This window comes from Protopterus annectens, chromosome 7.part0, assembly GCF_019279795.1.
Source record: "Protopterus annectens isolate FY-2018-M chromosome 7.part0, PAN1.0, whole genome shotgun sequence".
NCBI classification, from domain to species: domain Eukaryota; kingdom Metazoa; phylum Chordata; order Ceratodontiformes; family Protopteridae; genus Protopterus; species Protopterus annectens.
Window position 1 is genome coordinate 1,874,341,713 of NC_056739.1, and position 19,498 is coordinate 1,874,361,210.

The window sequence follows — 19,498 nt, forward strand, 5'->3', positions numbered from 1 at the left end:
TAGAGTACAATGCCCCATATGGTATGTACCTTACAAGACATCTACAGTAACTGGAAAGGACACAGACATACCTCACAAAGGGTAATACTGGCTTCAAACAGATGCCCTATGCAGACCGTCCCACAAAACTACAGCTAGACTGTGTCACATACCGTCTACCCAGAGGTGACCTCTGCCTAACATGCAAAGCTATGTGAAACCCAGAGCTGTTGGACATACTCCACGCAATCAGATCACAATCCCTATGAGCTACACACTCTAGGGTAATAAGGCTTGTCACCTCAATAAACTGCACATGCTGGATGGATAGATCCCTATCTCAGAGATATCCCATACCCTGGCACAAACCACCTATCAATAGCAAACAAAGCTCCTAATTAGCAGTCGTCATATATAAACCTGATGATTGTGTGTGAGATAGGAAATACACCCTGGGAATCATCTCTGTGGCTCTGCTTGACAGGGCCACATGAAATGAAATCACCCGTGTGTCAAAGGCCAGGGTAGCATATGGCTAGACATCTATAGGGCCTAGGGCCAACAGCCTATAACCTACCTACGAACCGATACACACCCACATGTACCTGTTGCAATAATTGCTTTGTGAGGTTGACTGAGTGTGATGGTGAATGTGTTGGTGAATGTGTCCGAGTTCTGTATATGTGTGATAGCTAAGTTTGAAACTGTTTCTGACATGGTATGTAGCGTCCTAGCTGTGATCCCAGCAAAAGATGTGTATGCTATTGCTAGGCACAAAAAGCAGTATGCAGGATGGTCTGATGTAGTGTGTTGGTGTCGACTGGAGTGTCCCATTGTAGGCTACAGCAGTACATGTATGCTTATTGAGTGTTACTGCTGGTGAATCCAACCCATGAATGAACTGTAGTACTAATTGAAGCTGTATGCCTAAACATCACAGTAAGGTGTATGTACACATGTCCTGAAACTACTGTTTTGTTTGTTCCCAGTAGTCCTCCAGATGACATACCTCAGGAATAAGGTCTTGTAACCACTGACACACAGTACTGTATGGTACACAGGTAAAGGTCATGTGTGTCACCATACCTTTGTGTCTGGTATGTATGTCTGATGTGTGTGTGTGTAAGCCTGTACCATGGCCTCGGTCATATGTGTGTTACAGGATATAGGTGTGTATCTAGCAACATGTATAGTGTAGTACAGAAGTATGCCACCCATATTGATGAATGAGCACATATGTTAGGCAGGTGTTTGCCATCAATGACTAGTGTGGTATGCTGGTAATACTGTGACTGGACCTTACAATCATTGCAATGGATTACATGTTACATTATGCATTAGCATGATATATACCCCCTGTGGCTAGGTGGTGCATTGTGTCGCATACAGTGTGCCATATACTGTTGTATAGTCTTACATACTGGTTTATCTTTGTTGCTGTGCAGAACATGATTTGATATATGGAGTGTGCCAGGCACTGTCAGGCAGTTGTGGGTTGAGCACTGATATGTGGTATTGAAAGTGTGTATTCTTTGACAGCCAATAGGTTGCTATATATGGCAGTTAAATGTTATTCGTACTTTAGAATATTAAGTGTGTCACTTGACTTGCTCACACATATTGTTTCTTTGTCTTCCAGGCTTATGGCCCACTACCGTAATCCCTTATACAGCACAACAGAGGATGAAGTGATAACAGACACCATGGTTCAGCACTATAGCATGCTGTTCTCAAGAACCAGCCAGGACCAGCATGAGCGGACTGCACTGTGGCAAGATCTTGTCCGTAGGGTAAATGACATAGGCATGCATAACCGGACATATGAGCAGGTACGCCATCACTGCAGTGATTTAATTAGACATGTCTGGCAACATGCATCTGATATCCGTAGACAACAGCTTGTCACAAGTGGTGGGGTAGCCATCCATTCCCCCTTCACCAGAGTGGAGGAGCTGCTCCTGAGCCAGGTGGCTCCTGGCAAACAACAGCAACAACAAAAACTGACATGCATCATCATGGAGACCGGAGCCACCCATCAAGTTGACATGGAGCATGCAGGTAACATGGCATAGCTGTACACTACTGTTACCTCTATTGGTAGATCATGCTTATGTGAGATGTGTAGTGTGTAGTTACAAGATGTGGTGCCTAGTGTTGTGCAATAATAATATTTTGGAATATAATATGTAGGCCTGTGACTGTCAACAGTCGTACTACTGTAAGATTGCAAACACACAGTAGCAATGCCACAGTTGTTGCCACTGACAAACTGTCTCATACCCTTGTAGGTCCCTCTGGTGTGACAGCAAGGCAGCAGACCCATGCTGGTGAGTGTGTTCTACATTTATTATTGCTAAATAAATGTGCATGCCATAGGTGAGGTGTAGGCCATGTACACATCGCACTCCAGCGCATAATGCATGCTGTGCATGTTTGCTGTGAGACTATGCACATCTCAGTAACGTGAGTAGCTGACGCAAACACATGCAATACACAGAGCATCCCACACAATTGTGGCAACACTATAGTGGGCGTTGGATAAGCACAGTCCATACGCATGCACACAACACATACAACTGTGGCATACGCAGTACATGTTAACATGCTACACATGGCATATTCATACACACACTGTAAGGTCACACTTCAGTATCCCAAATGTCATCCACACAGCACACATAACCTACCTGAGGGGTAGAGTCCTCTCATGTGGCTGTGCGACACTCTTCAACACATAACACATTAATGTTAGGTAATGCCCCCTACTGTGCACCTTACGAACCCATGTAACAACTGTCCATGAAATGGTGAATGTAGCCATGGTACTGCAGTTCATGTACAGCATGCTATGTCCCGGTCTGGCACACATAAGTAGCCTTGAGTGACCACATGATGCTGCATGATGATGTCACATGGTTCTACACCACATCCAGTTACAGTGGCCACAGTACTACACATATCATTAATTGCTATGCACCTCAATGTTGTGTGTGCGCAAACATAAGCACCGATACACAATCTGCATAGCAATCACCATTTGTTTTATTTAAATTACTAAATTGTAAACTGCTTTTTCATACTGAGACTTGGATTTTCTCTTTGTGGGTGTTCTTTCTATGCTTTTAAAGTGAGGTTTCTGTGTTCTGCTCAGGTGGCATAATCTTGACAGAGGCCTGTTGTGTAGGCTGGAAGTTTTGTTTGTGTTTTTGGCAGTCATTTTCTGCTGATTGTCTTCATTATTGAGAGTAACAAGGCCTCCTGACCTTCTGTAGTACGAGTGATTGGGTAATAGCAGGGGCTGAGGAGTAATCTGATCTTCCCAACTCTTCCATTCTTACTGCTATATAAACCCTGTGTCTTATAAAGGCTCTGCTTGTATTGTCAGGCTCTGGATTGCATTGCCAAGAGCAGGCTAAACTATTTCTTACACTTATTTCACTGAATTGCACTTCTGAAATGCTTATAATTGTGCTATACAGTTGATCTACTATATTTTTGCACTGTTATAAAGCCTTTTTTTATTGTTTCACTGTATTTATGTACTGTTTTAAACTGTTTTACCATTACTTAACTGTAAACTGCTTTTCATACTGAGAGTTGTATTTTCTGTTTGTGATTGCTCTATCCGAACTTTTCTGTGGATTTTTGTCTGTTAAAAGCATTCTCTAGTCTGCTCCTTGACCTGTTTAAAACTTTAATTTAGTGGCTACAGCTAGGAACTGTAATTTTTCTCACCCCACCCAGCCTCCCTAGTGTTCTGTGTTCTTATACTTGGTGGCTTTGCAGTTGCCTGCCCATACTGTATATTTGATCTGTGACACTCCTCCCAGTCTAGTGTCATTAGTTCACTCAATCTTATAGAGAACATTTGTGAAGGCCAACCCACTCAGATTCTTAACGTTGAATTAACTTCTGTTCCAGCTTTCTCCATTTCCACTTTACTGGAAAAAAAAATTCTAAGCTTGCTTCCCCCATTCCTGTGGCAGGTCAGATACAGATTTGCTGTGTCCAGGACTGTTTGTGAGCTCCTAAGCCCCCCCCCTCACTTAACTGGGGTTAAACTATTCCTGGCGCCATAAAGTCTGTTTTTCAAAATTTCCCTTGCAACTAGCCAGATTTTTAGTTTTAGCACTCATCTGTTTCTTTGATCTCAGCACTTGTTCAGAACTCATTGTAAGCACTAAATAAGTTACAAATTACTACAGCACTCAACTTTCCTCACTTGTCTAGAGGAAAACAGTTTTTAGTACATAATAAATAAGCACCTATTCAGGCATGTCTGAAGGTCAGCTCCCGGTGTTTTCTCCTGTCTACCTGATGAATCTGGGCATAATTGAAACTCCTAACGATGTGGACATCCTACAAAAGGGCCTCACTGAGACAGATGCCTGGTGTCAAAGACATGGTCTCAAGCTCAATGCCAAAAAGTGCATTGTCATCCCGTTTGGTAAAAATTCTGTACCCATGAACTACCACATTGGTGGTAGTCTACTTAACACCGAAAGTGTAATAAGAGACATTGGGACACAGGTGGACAGTAGTCTCTCCTTTGATAATCACATCACCAAAGTGGTCAGGAAATCTTTCTACATGGCACACTTCATCACAAAAGGTTTCTCATCCAGAAAAAAAGAGGTCATTGTTCCCCTCTATTCATCACTCATTAGACCCATTATAGAGTACAACGCCCCTTTTGGTATGTACCTCACAAGACATCTACAACAACTGGAAAGGCCGCAAAAATACCTCACAAAGAGGATTACTGGCCTCAAACAGATGCCTTACGCAGAGACAATCTCTACCTAACATACAAAGCTATGTCAAACCCAGAGCTGTTGGACATGCTCCACTTAATGAAATCCCAATCCCTCCGAGCAACACGCTCTAGGGACCTAAACCTTCTCACCACAATAAACAGAACATGCTGGAGGGATAGACTCCTGTCCCAGAGACTTCCCATACTCTGGAACAGGCTACCTATCTATGTCAAACAGAGCTCCTCATTAGCACTCTTCAAGAAAAATCTTGATGATTGGATGGGTAATAGGAAATTCACCCCGGGGATCACTTCTGTGGTTCTGCTTGACAGGGGCACAGGAAAATAATTTTCTTGGGTGGCGAAAGCCAGGGTACATTTTTGGCTAGGCTTGTATAGGCCCTAGGGCCAATAGCCTAGTACCTACCTATGAACCTATGAACCTATGTACAAAGTGACACACACACCTTGTAATACTATTGCGTGTATAGGTCACAGGACACACATGGTGTATGTGTGATGCTTAATGTTGCAGTTGTGTGGTAGCATACCATGTCATGCTTGGCAGTAGCATGTCCACAATATGTCCTACACTCACCATAACCACTGTAAAATGTCTATGTTTAGCAATGGTATTTCATCAGGTATACATGCACCACTCATCCTGTGTGTATACATAGCATGCATGTGCTAAACCTGTGTCCACAATTGTCTGCTAAAGACACAGATGCTCTAATCAGAAATGGATATCTATGTGACACACTGATACACATCCAGCCATGGTATGTATACCTGTGAGTGATGGTGCACAGGAAATTTCAGATATGTTAATACTTGCACAGCAATGTTGTGTCCATGTACACATTGCATTCCAGGGTGAGGCTAATCACTGAACAAAACACACATGCATCAAAGCCATGTATGCTGTTATTAGCAAGGGCTGTCTACACTCACACTGCCTGCTGTTGAGCAACACACATCCTGCATGCTGTCATGTTTGATATAAATACAAAAGCAAAGGCAAGTGGCGCCAAATTACAAAAACCAAAACCAAACACCACAGTCCACAAGCGCAAATGAATCCAGTCCTAGGAGTATGAAGAAAGCAGTTTATTCAGCGATGCACAACAATATAATGCTCACACAACGTTTTTGTCTTCAACTTTATCAATACACACACAATTGAAAAGTAAACCTGTTTATATATCCCAGATTCCCTCCAAATGAATTAGTTATCCAATAAAAACATTTTTGTGGTTTAAATAGTATAAATAACTTAAAATTCAGTGGAAAGCAAATAAACATTCAATAGTTGTTAAAATGATAAATGACTAGTGTTTTGTGTATGCCAACTTAAATTGAGTACTTGTATTAATGCATAATAAAAATGTAATTTCTTTAAACCGTATGAATACAGAAGAACAGACCATAAAAATATATAAAAATGAATACATTTGAACTTAATAGCACCATCTAGTGGCTAGATCAAGATAAACAAGTTCATAAAAGGTTATATGTTTTAAATAGTTTAAAATTGTTTAAAATGTAATGATGTAAAAATGTAAGAAATATACAATAAGTTAAATTAAAATAGATAAGTAAAAATTGTGTAATTTCATTAAATGTTGTAAGAAGGAGAATGAACTTTTAATAACATACTATAGGTTGTTACCTATAGTTTTGCAGCCCTTAATTTTAATACAGGTGTATTAGAAAGCATCTCATTAAGCCCAGGACTTTTTCCAGCATCTAGAACCACCTGCCAGTATAGCTCTCTATACTCGATCAGGGTTTCCCACATACCACCTCTTGGGTTAATAGGTACCACATCTAAGACAAAGAATTCAAAATTTTGGGAACCACATTTTAATGAGTGTTTGTATAATGCATTAGTGTCTTTTTTAACCTTCATGTCATATAGGTGTTCATATATTCTTTGTTTAAGTTTCCTCTCGCTTTTACCTATATAAAATGACCCACATTTTGTGCAAATTTCATCCCATTTTGGTAACTGCGTGTTATATTCCAGATTTTTAGATGATTTATGTTTTATTTGGAATGGCAACGGGAAAAGTTTTGATAATTTTAAACAATATTTAGACCACACCTCTAGTTTTTTGAGATTTACAGCTAATTTTAATGAAAAAGAGCTTTATTTTTTGGATGTAAAAATCAGTAAGAAAAATGGTAACTTCACCTCTAGAATTTATAGGAAAGAGACATTCTCTAACTCCTACTTGCACTTTTCCAGTTGCCACCCCTTCCATCAAAAGAAGGGGGTGGTAAAAGGACAACTGGTACGTGCAAGCTGGATGACTTCTGATGATTCAGCATTTTTTGAAGAAGTTGAATATTTGAGGGGTCTCTTCAATAATAGGGGATACCCACGTGACCTTTTTAATTCCGTTTTAGAAGAAGTAAAAGAAAAAAGAAAAGACAGGTTTGCACCGATTTTAGGTAAACCTGATACTACAAACAATGAAAACACAATAAATGCTGTCATTGGAGAATACGACCCAGGTTTAATAACTACCTTTGATGGGAATTCAAATTTAATCAGAAAGATTTTCTTAAGGGAATGGAAGAACTTTTCCAAGATTTCTGACTTGGAAGGTATTTTTGATAAGGAGCTTACTTGTACATACAGAAAAGGTAAAACAATTAAAAACATTGTAGAAAACAGGTTTGCAACTAAAGGTGAGAACATGTTGAACAGAACCACAAAGAAAGGTTTATTTAGATGTGGTAGATGTAGGTATTGTGCATACCTAATACGTAGTGACCACATATTTTTGCAAGCTAGAAAAAAGAAATTGTTTTTGGACACGTTTGCAAATTGTGAAACAAAAGGTATTATTTATATTGCAATTTGCATAAAATGTGGGTCATTTTATATAGGTAAAAGCGAGAGGAAACTTAAACAAAGAATATATGAACACCTATATGACATGAAGGTTAAAAAAGACACTAATGCATTATACAAACACTCATTAAAATGTGGTTCCCAAAATTTTGAATTCTTTGTCTTAGATGTGGTACCTATTAACCCAAGAGGTGGTATGTGGGAAACCCTGATCGAGTATAGAGAGCTATATTGGCAGGTGGTTCTAGATGCTGGAAAAAGTCCTGGGCTTAATGAGATGCTTTCTATTACACCTGTATTAAAATTAAGGGCTGCAAAACTATAGGTAACAACCTATAGTATGTTATTAAAAGTTCATTCTCCTTCTTACAACATTTAATGAAATTACGCAATTTTTACTTATCTATTTTAATTTAACTTATTGTATATTTCTTACATTTTTACATCATTACATTTTAAACAATTTTAAACTATTTAAAACATATAACCTTTTATGAACTTGTTTATCTCGATCTAGCCACTAGATGGTGCTATTAAGTTCAAATGTATTCATTTTTTTTATATATTTTTATGGTCTGTTCTTCTGTATTCATACGGTTTAAAGAAATTACATTTTTATTATGCATTAATACAAGTACTCAATTTAAGTTGGCATACACAAAACACTAGTCATTTATCATTTTAACAACTATTGAATGTTTATTTGCTTTCCACTGAATTTTAAGTTATTTATACTATTTAAACCACAAAAATGTTTTTATTGGATAATTAATTCATTTGGAGGGAATCTGGGATATATAAACAGGTTTAGTTTTCAATTGTGTGTGTATTGATAAAGTTGAAGACGAAAACGTTGTGTGAGCATTATATTGTTGTGCATCATTGAATAAACTGCTTTCTTCGTACTCCCAGGACTGGATTCATTTGCGCTTGTGGACTGTGGTGTTTGGTTTTGATGTCTGATATAAATGTTTGGCTTGTGATACTGTAACCCACCATCACACGCTATTGAGTATGTTCTGGATTTCTGGTGGTGTGTGTGTGTGTGCCTGTTGTAGTGAGGAGTGTATATGTGTTCATGTGTACATGTGTGCATGTGTGCATGTGTTCATGTGTGCATGTGTTCATGTGTACATGTGTGCATGTGTGCATGTGTTCATGTGTACATGTGTGCATGTGTTCATGTGTGCAGACATCATGTACAGGTTGTAAAGTGCGTTTCCTGTCTCCCTCTCACAGGTGCTGATTTTGGGCTAGTTCACTGCAGCAGGGAAACTGATGTCACTGAGCATGACAGTGATGATGATGATAGGTGTGTTGAGGCACAGGCATGTTTGCCAGGGTCTGTCATTGAGCCAACAATCGACAGTACACAAGTGTCCACCCCATCCATTCACACAGTCATACTGCCAATACATCCATCACCAATGCCCTTAGCTGAGGGACAGTGTACAGCCGGCATTGGCCAGTGTGGTATCCATGGCACATGCATCCCAACACAGCAGCCATACCCAGATGTCTGGAAGGGTACCACATAGGCAGATGTCTAGGGTTTCTCGTCAGAGCACTGCTGGTCATCATGCCACTGGCAGATGTGCCACAGGTCTTACAACCTTGCGCATGTTCCAGGCTGTCATGGAGGCACAGGCATGTATGGAACGGTACACCAGACAGGGACTAAGGGCACATAGGGCACATAACACCGCATTAAATGACAGTGTCTGTGACCTAGCAGGTGCCATCCATAATTACACTGAGGTCATGGATAGACATTGGGGTGAGATATTAGATGTCCTCCACAATGTCATGTTCATGTGTCAGGACAGTGTGGGATGGGTGAGACATTGGTGTGGACATGCCAGCAACATCAGCAGCTGGCAGTCGTCGCGGATGTCCCTCAAGTCACAGCCGCTCCCATAGTGCCAGTACCAGCCCCAGCAATGCTGGGGCTGGGCTGTCCATAGACCGTCCTAGAAGACCACGTGCACGTAGCTCTGGACAGTCCCAGCAGAGACCTGGGTCCAGTGTACATCCATCTACCTCTGGGGATAGTACCCAGTCAGGCTTAGTACCTGATAGTGTCAGTAGCACCCCTGTCAGGCACAGGTACCATATCTGTGGCCAGAGACGGTGATCTGTAAAGCCTGGCAGGTACAGTCTGTGGCTGTCCCACAAATACCTGTATATGGCAGCCACATGGTGGAACTGAGTGCATGCAGACACACACACATAAACAACACACCTAGGGCTACCACATACACGCACACATTACATCAACATTGGGCCATAGCAGTACTCTTGGCCCACACACACACAAACACACACACACACACACACACACACACACACACACACACACACACACACACACACACACACACATACATGTCAGTTGTATGGCTCACTGTAGGCCTCTAGCAACCCAACTACACACCCTGTGCATATGATGAAACCTGTGCCATCTCCTGTCATCTGTAACATTGATGCAGGAACAGGCTACCATGGTGCTGATGCACAGGGTGAGTTTATAGCACTACAGCAATGTTATCATGTCAGCAGTAAAGTGTAATGATATGATTGAAGGTGTAGCTGAGCAGGCATGATGCATTAAAGCTATGAATGTCATTGTAGTATTGTATACACCAGTGTTAGTTAAAGTAGTGTATTGTCCACCCATGTGCCACTTGGCTGATGTGTGTAGTATTGGCAGCATGTGTTAGAGAGTGGACAGTATGTGTGGGATGTGTGTAGCACAGATTTGCAGGTGTACATCTGTGAACATGGTAGAAGTGCACTGTTTGCATGTATGTGCATAGTGGACACATGGGAAAGGTGACATGCCCTGTATTACACAGTAACACTACATAGTTTGTATTGGTGGCCAGTATGCATTGTACTACACACATTTCGGAACCTGACTACACGTGTGTATGGCATGGTTTGAGACTGTGCTGTGGGTGATACGGTTACTATCTGTCATTGTTCTGCATTCTGGTAGTATACATAACTTCAACAGCCTGACCACAACCAATTGTTAGATGATGTCTTCACAACTGACACACAGCTGTAGGACACACAGCAAAATTTGCATCCTTCAGGTACTATACTATGCCAGTAACCAGTGGTATTCACCTGCACCCATTACTGAGGCCACTCCTGTCTGGTATATAGCTCTCTTAGGTACGAGGAATTGCAGTAGGGATATGTCCATCCACATCTGGTAATGCATACTGTGGCCTATAATGCATTCTCCAGATGACACACACATCCTCCACAAGGGTATCATACAGACAGATAACTGTTGTCAAACCCATGCTGTAAAGCTATTATCCAGACTAAGCATAGTCATCCACCTTTACAGAACATAGTATCCCCACAGTACCACATAGGTAGTAGCCACCAACATGATGAACAGGTACCGATGTGCACATGCAACCAAGTGTTACGTCATCTCTCCTTTAATAATCACATTTCCTAAGGTTTTTTGAAATACCTCGTTGGATCACATAAGCAATAAGGGATTTGCATGCATATCCACAAAGGTTGTTGTACACCTATAATGAATAGCCATCATTGACAGACTTTGCTGCGTTAGAACCGGTCTAACATATACCTCGGCCATAAACCCTCACTCACACAATTCAATAGTAACCGTAATGAGTGTGTGTGACACAGATGACCTAGGCCAGGGATCACTGCAGTGGTTGGCCTTGTCACAAGCATACAGATGTGACCTAAGGACTGTGAAGCAGCAGCACAGTCTGGCAACTATGACAGTTGTGTCCTTGGAGAAAGCAGGGTTCACACACATGCAATAATTTAGGTAAGATGTACATATATGTATTTGCCACACAGCTACCTCACATGTGCGATGCATACTGACATGTCATACAGTAGTAAAAGCAAAACCCACTGCACATTGACCAACAGTGCCACACACATAGAGCACACACACTTACCGAGTGTAAGATTCAAACCCCTACCTAACTACTTTGTTATACTAGAGCAGTACACATTAACACGGCATGCTATACACATTCCTGAGGTGTTTTTTTTCCACAGGTATATTTGAAGGATGGTGACGTCATCAGACCTGACAAAGATTAGTATACCACTTTTAAGGTGCATGAGTACTCTCCAAAAAGGTTGCTCCTGTCCAAGGAGATAAGACACAGACACACACACACACACACACACACACACACACACACACACACACTTGTCAAGTGCAGGATTCAAACCCCTACCTAACTGGTTTATGATACTAAAAATGTACACCTTTACAAGACACACTATACACATTACTCTGCGTTCTCTCTTCCACAGGTATAGTTGAAGGATTGTGACATCATCAGACCTGACAAAGATTAGTATACCACTTTTAATGTGTATGACTACTCTCCAAAAAGGTTGCTCCTCTCCAAGGAGATCACACACGGACAGACACACACACACTTGTCAAGTGCAGGATTTAAATCCCTACCTAACCGGTTTATGATACTATAGGAGTATGCATTTACACAATGTGCTATGCACATTACTGTGAGGTCTTTTTTCCACAGCTATATTTGAAGGATGGTGACATCATCAGACCTGACAAAGATTAGTATACCACTTTTAAGGTGTATGAGTACTCTCCAAAAAGGTTGCTCCTCTCCAAGGAGATCACACACAGACAGACAGACAGACACACACACACACACACACACACACACACACACACTTGTCAAGTGCAGGATTCAAACCCCTACCTAACTAGTTTATCATACTACAGGAGTACGTATTTACATGACGCACTATACACATTACTGTGAGTTCGCTTTTCCACAGGTATAGTTGTAGGTTGGTGACATATCAGACTACACAAAGTGGGTTACATTAGGTGACATTGGGTGGGCTACATAGAAGGAATGTCTAAACACTTTGGCCATGTGACCATCAAAGAAGAGTGTACTATCTAACTGTGTCCCCAGGGCCTTCATGACTTTCTCCATACATACTGGAGTACCACTTATGTGGTAATTTGTTTGCACTTCGTGTTAGCCAAAGGGGATGACTATGCATTCTTTGCCATTTTTCTTGGGGCATTGTTTTGAGACCAGGTATCTGTCTCTGTCAGCTCCTTCTGGAGGATGTGTCTGTCAGCCATAGAGTTGATTATGGACCACAGTTAGCAGTCATCTGCAAACCTGTTCAGCCATACTCCCCCCATGCTTGCCTGCACCTCTGAGCAGTGTCTACTGAAAAGGTGGGGTCACAGGACCAGGACCTGTGGGATGCCATTTGTGACTGTCTTAGAGTCGGACATGGCACCCGCAACTCTGAACATGTGTGTTTGATCTGTGAGCCACTTGGCCACACATCCTGTGACATAGCTGTTGATGTTCAAGCTGGTAAGCGTGTCCATGATGACAGAGTGGGGAATGGTGTAAAATGTCCTTAGTGAGGTCCAGGTGGGCTGTGTGGACTACTTTCACCTCCATCTATGTCCTTGGTAACTGTTTGTAGTAAGTAAACTATGTTTAGGAGGCAGGGTCTGCCTTTAACAAGGCGGGGTTGTGTAGAGTCCAGTGTCTGGAGGTCCCCAATGTCACTGTTTATGGGTTCCATGACAATTTGCTCAATAGCTTTGTTGACCAGGCTGAGCAGACATATAGGGCAATGGTTTCCAGGTACTGTTGTGGCACCCCCTTTGTGGGGATGGATGACAGTTGGTGCATGCCATTCTTTGGGTACATACCCTGTGGTATGATTGAGACTGGCCAGTGAATGTAGGTGAGGGTGTGTTTCCTTTTGGGCCTAGTGTATGACACAGCCTGGGACACCATCCAGTCCCATTGATGCTGTGTTCTTGGCTTTGGGGAGGTCTGTCCTTGCCTGCATGTCAATGACGTCTGGGGCTCTGCATCCTTCTGTGATGGACCAGGCCCTTTTGGGGGTGATGGGGGAAATTTGTACTGAACTTGTCCCCCAGGATGTGGGCAATGAAAGTTGGTTCAGTGTATTCTTTGCCATTTGTCAGTAGCTGACAGCATATTTGGATGTTGACACCTACATGTGTGGTTTAGCTACTGCAGGCTTTGTGGTCAGCATTCTTACAGTCCTTGGCATTTTGTCTTTTGAAAGTGTCCTTGAATTATTTTATGAGCTATCATTGGTTCTTACTTATAATGATCAGTGATGCCTTTCCTTTAGAGAAGTTGGCTCTATCAGGTGTTAGTTTCCTCCTTCTGTTGTCTAGCTTATTTATGGGCAATGACCACCAGATTGTTTTCTTATTTTTGGAGAAGTGCATCTTGGTTTTATTTGTGATGTCTCAATCCATGCATCCCTGTAGATGCTCATAGGATTCACTTGTAACTGATTCGGAAGATTGTATACCATTATCCTACAGCAATAGGTCTTTTGAAACTTACACTTTTGTCTTGGGATGTGTGCAGTTTGCTTTTGAAAATGTCTTCACGGTGGTTTCATTGTCTGTGTGAGGGGGATGTGGATGTCCAGTGTGATTACTTTATGATCTGAAATTATCAGTGAGGGCTTTATCTCTGTTGTGGAACACTGGTACCCCATGTTGGTGATGAGCATGTCCAGTATGGTGTCACCTCTATTGGGCATGGTGACCAGCTGTTCCAGGGTATTAGAGCTTTTAAACTGTAGGAAACATTGGGCAAAGGACGTTGTACACAAGTAATTCTCACACTCACTGTTTGGGTAGTTGTAATAACCTCATATACTGGTGTTTGATAGGACCTTTATATTTTCCACTGTTCTAAGGAATACTGAGTGAGGTTCCTGTGACAAGGTAGGTGATCTGTAGCAGGCTACAATCTGATGAGCAGTTTTGCCCAATGTTACTTGCACTTGCATGATCTCCAAGCCCTCATGCTGTGCCACTAACCTGAAGGTGTGGGTATCCATATGGTAAATGGGTACACCCCTTCCTTTTGTATTTCACTCGTGGTTTTGGGTCCGAAGGTCATAGGGATTGTGAGTGTTTTACGTGGAGCATGTCCAACAGCTCTGCATTTGACATAGCTTTGTATGTTAGGCAGTTAACACATCTGAGTACGTGATATGCAAGGGAGTACAGATGTAGCATTTTGAGATGGTCTGTGTATGGCATGTATTTCTGGCCACTAATGCTCTTTGTGAGGTATTGCTGCAGGCTTTACAGTTGTTGTAGTTGTCTTGTGAGGTACATAACAAAAGTGGCGTTGTACTCTATTATAGTTCTAGTCAGTGATGAGTGGTGGGGAACAATGTCCTCTTCTATCCTGCATGAGACACATTTTGTGATGTGGTGTGCCACATAGCAAGGTTTCCTGACTACTGTGGGGAAGTGATTATCACACTTGTGTCAAGTGTACACCTGTGGCCCAAGGTCCCTTGTCACACTGTCAGTGTTAAGTATACTACCACCTATGTTGTAGTTCTTGGCTACAGAGGTTTTAACAAAGGGGATGCCAATGCACCTTTTGCCATTGAGCTAGAACCCATGGCTTTGACAACAGCCATCTGTCTCAGTGAGGCCCTTTTGTAGGATGTCCACAACTTTAGTGTTTACAATTATGGCTCCTAGTTTGCACTCCTCTGGTAACTTCTGTAGCCACAATCCTTCCATGTTAATGTTTACTTCAGGGAAGTAGATACTAAACAGGACAAGACACAGGACTGGGCCTTGTGGTACTGCACTCATCACTGGTCCAAAGTCATACTTGGAGTCTGCTACTTTCACAGTGTGTGTTCTGTCAGTAAGCCTGTTTGCAACCCATCTTGTGACATAGCAATTTATACCCAGTTTTGTGGGTTTATCTATATTTCCAGAGTGTGGGGTGGTGTTGTAAGCCGTGGCAGGATAAACATAGGCTGTGTGAACCACCTTACCCTTGTCGACAGTTCTGTTGACTGCTTCAATGTCATCTATCAGCTTTAGGTGACATGATCTGCATTTTACAAACCCAACATGGTTGTGGTCCAGGGTTTGGGGATTACAAATGTAATTGTTTATATGTTGTATGATGATACATTCCATGGCCTTGAAGAGTGGGCTCGTCAGGCTAATAGGGTGCTAGTTCCTGGGGTCCGTGGTGTCTCCATCCTTGTGTAGTGGGATAACCATCACTGTGCACCATTCAACAGGCACAAAGCATGAGGTGAGGCTATGACTGCACATGGTACATCAGTGTGGTGCCTGTTCGTTCTGTGGTTTGTGTGGAACACAGCCTGTGAAGTTATCTGGTCCCATGGCTGCTGTGATACTGGCTTTGGAGAGTGTTTTTTACCTGTGCAGCCAAGAAGACAGCAACTTTGCAGTCTTCCATTATAGAGGTGTGCTCTTTCATGGGCAAGAGGGGGGTACAGTTAACAGTGATCCTATCTGCCAGGATGTTGGCAATATCAGTTGGGTCTGTATATTTAGTGCCATTGAGCTGTAACTCAGTACAGATCTGAGTGTAGCCATGACATGGACCTGTCTGCTGGGGCAGAGTTCTCCTGAGTAGACAGTATGCAACAGAGTACAGATTGGGTTACATTCAGTCTTGTTGCATGGGGCAACTATTGAGGCCAGTAATACTGTTGTTGGGTACTTCAGTGGTCTTTCTGGCTGTTGAATGTGCCTAGTCTGATTCATCGCAAGTGTGTTGTGGTACTCTCTGACGGGTCTGATGACTGATGAGTACTGGGAACCTCCTTTGACCTACATGCACAGACCTTGGCAGTTTATGTGAACACATAGCCTGATTTTCTGACAACTTTGTGAATGTGTTTCTGGAAGTAGAGATGTCTATACACATTTGTCCATAGATCCCTTATTATCACCTCCGTATTTGGCATAAGTGTCATGTGTCATCATGTTCCTGGATCGCTCGGCAGACATATTGGTTTCTGGAGTCTTACACTACTCTTAGACTCCGTGGAAGCCTTCGTAAATCTGGCCCCTAGTCTTTTACAATGACTTTATAGTGACATTTCAGATACTCTAGAATAATAAAAGTAGCTGTACACTTAAAAACATAACTTTTTTGCTGATAATAGAAGTTGGCTGATAAATGGAAATTTGTGTGAAGCATATCATCATTTCTGTAATGGTGTAAAACAGGCAGAGTATAATGCACGCTCAAACTGCACTACATGATATCTCTGGGAAATAAAAAGATCAGTACAGAGCAATTCACCAAAATCAGATTAATTATAACTCTAGCCAAAAATGAAACATACCTGACCCCTAGCAAGGAAGACCTCAGCTAACAATACAATGTGAAGTTCAATTCTGGTACTCCCCAACAATTTCAAGCAAACAAGCCATTACCTTGTGACTGCATATTCAGCTGCACTGCTGGAAAACCCCACTGCCTACCCTTAACTTTTCCCCTCGAAGGGTCTCTTCCCCTAAACTGAACACAGAGCTCTAATGTGCCTTAATAAGCTGATTACTCAGCCCCACATTATGCCCCATTCTGGAGGCAAGAAAATCCATCCTATCAAAAATGTCACCTTTCAGATCCCCTTTTTCAAGCCATCACATGATGCCTTCTGGCCGTCAGCAATCTGCAAAGAAGAGAAAACAATAAATCCTATGTACACACATACCAATAACTACTTAACATGGAGGCACTGATAAGGACCCCTGCCACCCCATCAAGTGTTTGCCAAACCTTGCACCAAAGTATGGAACCAGCCCTACCTCTCCTTTTTTTTTTTTTTTAAACTCATATCCCCAGAAATAAGAGCTGAACTTGTCTAGCTTGTAATCATCCCCAAGCCAGTAGCCTAATAACTTCCTATGATGCCAAGAGTAATGTGATTCAAGAAGGACAATAGAAGCAGCATGTGGGAGGAAAAAAAAAAAACGATCTTGGCTACCTACCACGCATGATAAAGGCTACCCACAGAAATGAAGCCAGATGTTGTCTAGCTTGTAATCACTCCAAAGCCAGTAGTCTAATAACGTCCTATGATTCTAAGGTTGTTGTGGCTCCACACCACCCACAGCAACATGCCTTAATGAAGATTACCTAAAATAAATTACTTGTAACGTCATCAAGCCCACTACCAAGTCCCAAACTCTTACCTATGGCAAAATGACTACTGCTCCCTTTAGTGGGAACAACTTTCCAACATTGATCAAACATACTGATGGTACCACCCTTTAAGCTTGAAATCAAAACTCAAATGCCTGTCCTTCTCTGGCTAGCCATGTAAATCCTCTACCAAATCAACTTTGAAATACACTTACTTCAGCCAGTAACTGTTGCCCAATTGAGCTCATCATGTGTAACTTCCTCGCCCCTGCCTCCATCATCTGTTAACTCAATGTGTGGTGCCACCACTGGTACCCATGACTCCACCATCTGCAAAGGAAAGGACAAAATAAATCCTCTAACCTGTAAAGAGATGGTACCACCTTATACCCACCTATTCCAAAGTATAACAGCAGTGGTCCAGTAAACACCCATCTGCAAGAAAGAAAAAATGTGTACATATTATTCATATTAGAAAACGCGCACATTCAGAAACATTATTCAAAACCACCTATCCTGACAACCCGAGAAGGCGAGTACCACCGCCACACACATTTATGACAAAGCAATCATAACTAAAACTATGCTTCCAATGAACCAAATTTTAACTACCAAGTGAGTATGTTACCACTAAAGCCCCACACCTGAAGGGACCTATCAGTATCCCCAACTAGGGTAACCCTGCAATTCCATACCCCATCACTTAGTACACTGTCTAGGCCAAGATAACTTATATTGTAACATCCTCTGCCTAGCTCTTAACCTTCCAACTCCAAATGAGGCACACTAACCAAATATATAATGCCAAACAAATGGCATCTTACAACGCTATCAAGGGGACCCTCTGCCATGAGCCCCCTTTCACTCGTTCAAATATAATTAGGACTTACAGCTCCCAAAAGTTGGTTTAATAGCAAAAGCACTCTGAGACCTGTTTGCATTCCATTATTGCACCTTCATGATGACATAAGCAGACTATTAGTAATGGTAGTACAAGGTGAAACCCCATCCAGCCAAGGAAAATAAATAACTAAATAAAACATGATAGTTAGTCAAAAGACAGGATATACCATCAAATTACATTGCCTAGCCCAAAGCTGCTGGTGCTCACATATGTCCAGCATTAACTGTCCAATATCTGCTATAAAAGACAACAATTTATTTCAGGCAATTAAACCCACCTCTACTGCCACAATCCCATAACATAACATACATATCCTCAAATTCAAACACAACAAGAAAGTACCTTGTTAATGTACATAAATTAAAATCTGCCTAAAATGTACTGAGCATCTAGCACAGATGGACATAAGAAAATGCAACTCGACTGTCTTGTTTGTAAATAATAGATAAAGCTCTAATTTGTTACTACAGAAACTGCACTGATAAATGTCCACTTTGTCTTTTTAACTCTCCTCCTACAATATCCCTTCAGCATACCACAATAAATTTCAAATAAAGAAACAAAGAACTATGCACCTTCTGTGATCAGTTTATAGTTCACTCTACATGTGCTACTAAACTTCTTTCTGAAAAGAGTCATTAAGGCTCTAACTCGATGTGCTAGGTATGGGTTTGCGCTGAGAATTTGTATGGATATGCATAACCACTATTTCTGACAGGAGTGGAACTTTGTATATATTGAAAGAACTGCCTCTATTATTAAGACTTTTTTTTTAAAGCCAAGCCCTTTACAAAGGTCCTTGCAACCTGAATCCTATCTTCATGCAACTATAATCCTGTTATCTGACTATCACCAATAGCAGTCCCGGTCATAGACATGCTTGCAGCCACTTCTGTACTAAAGATGCATAACATCCTTATATAAAACTTTGTCCCTGACACTGATTATGCCATAAAATCCTGACATACCTT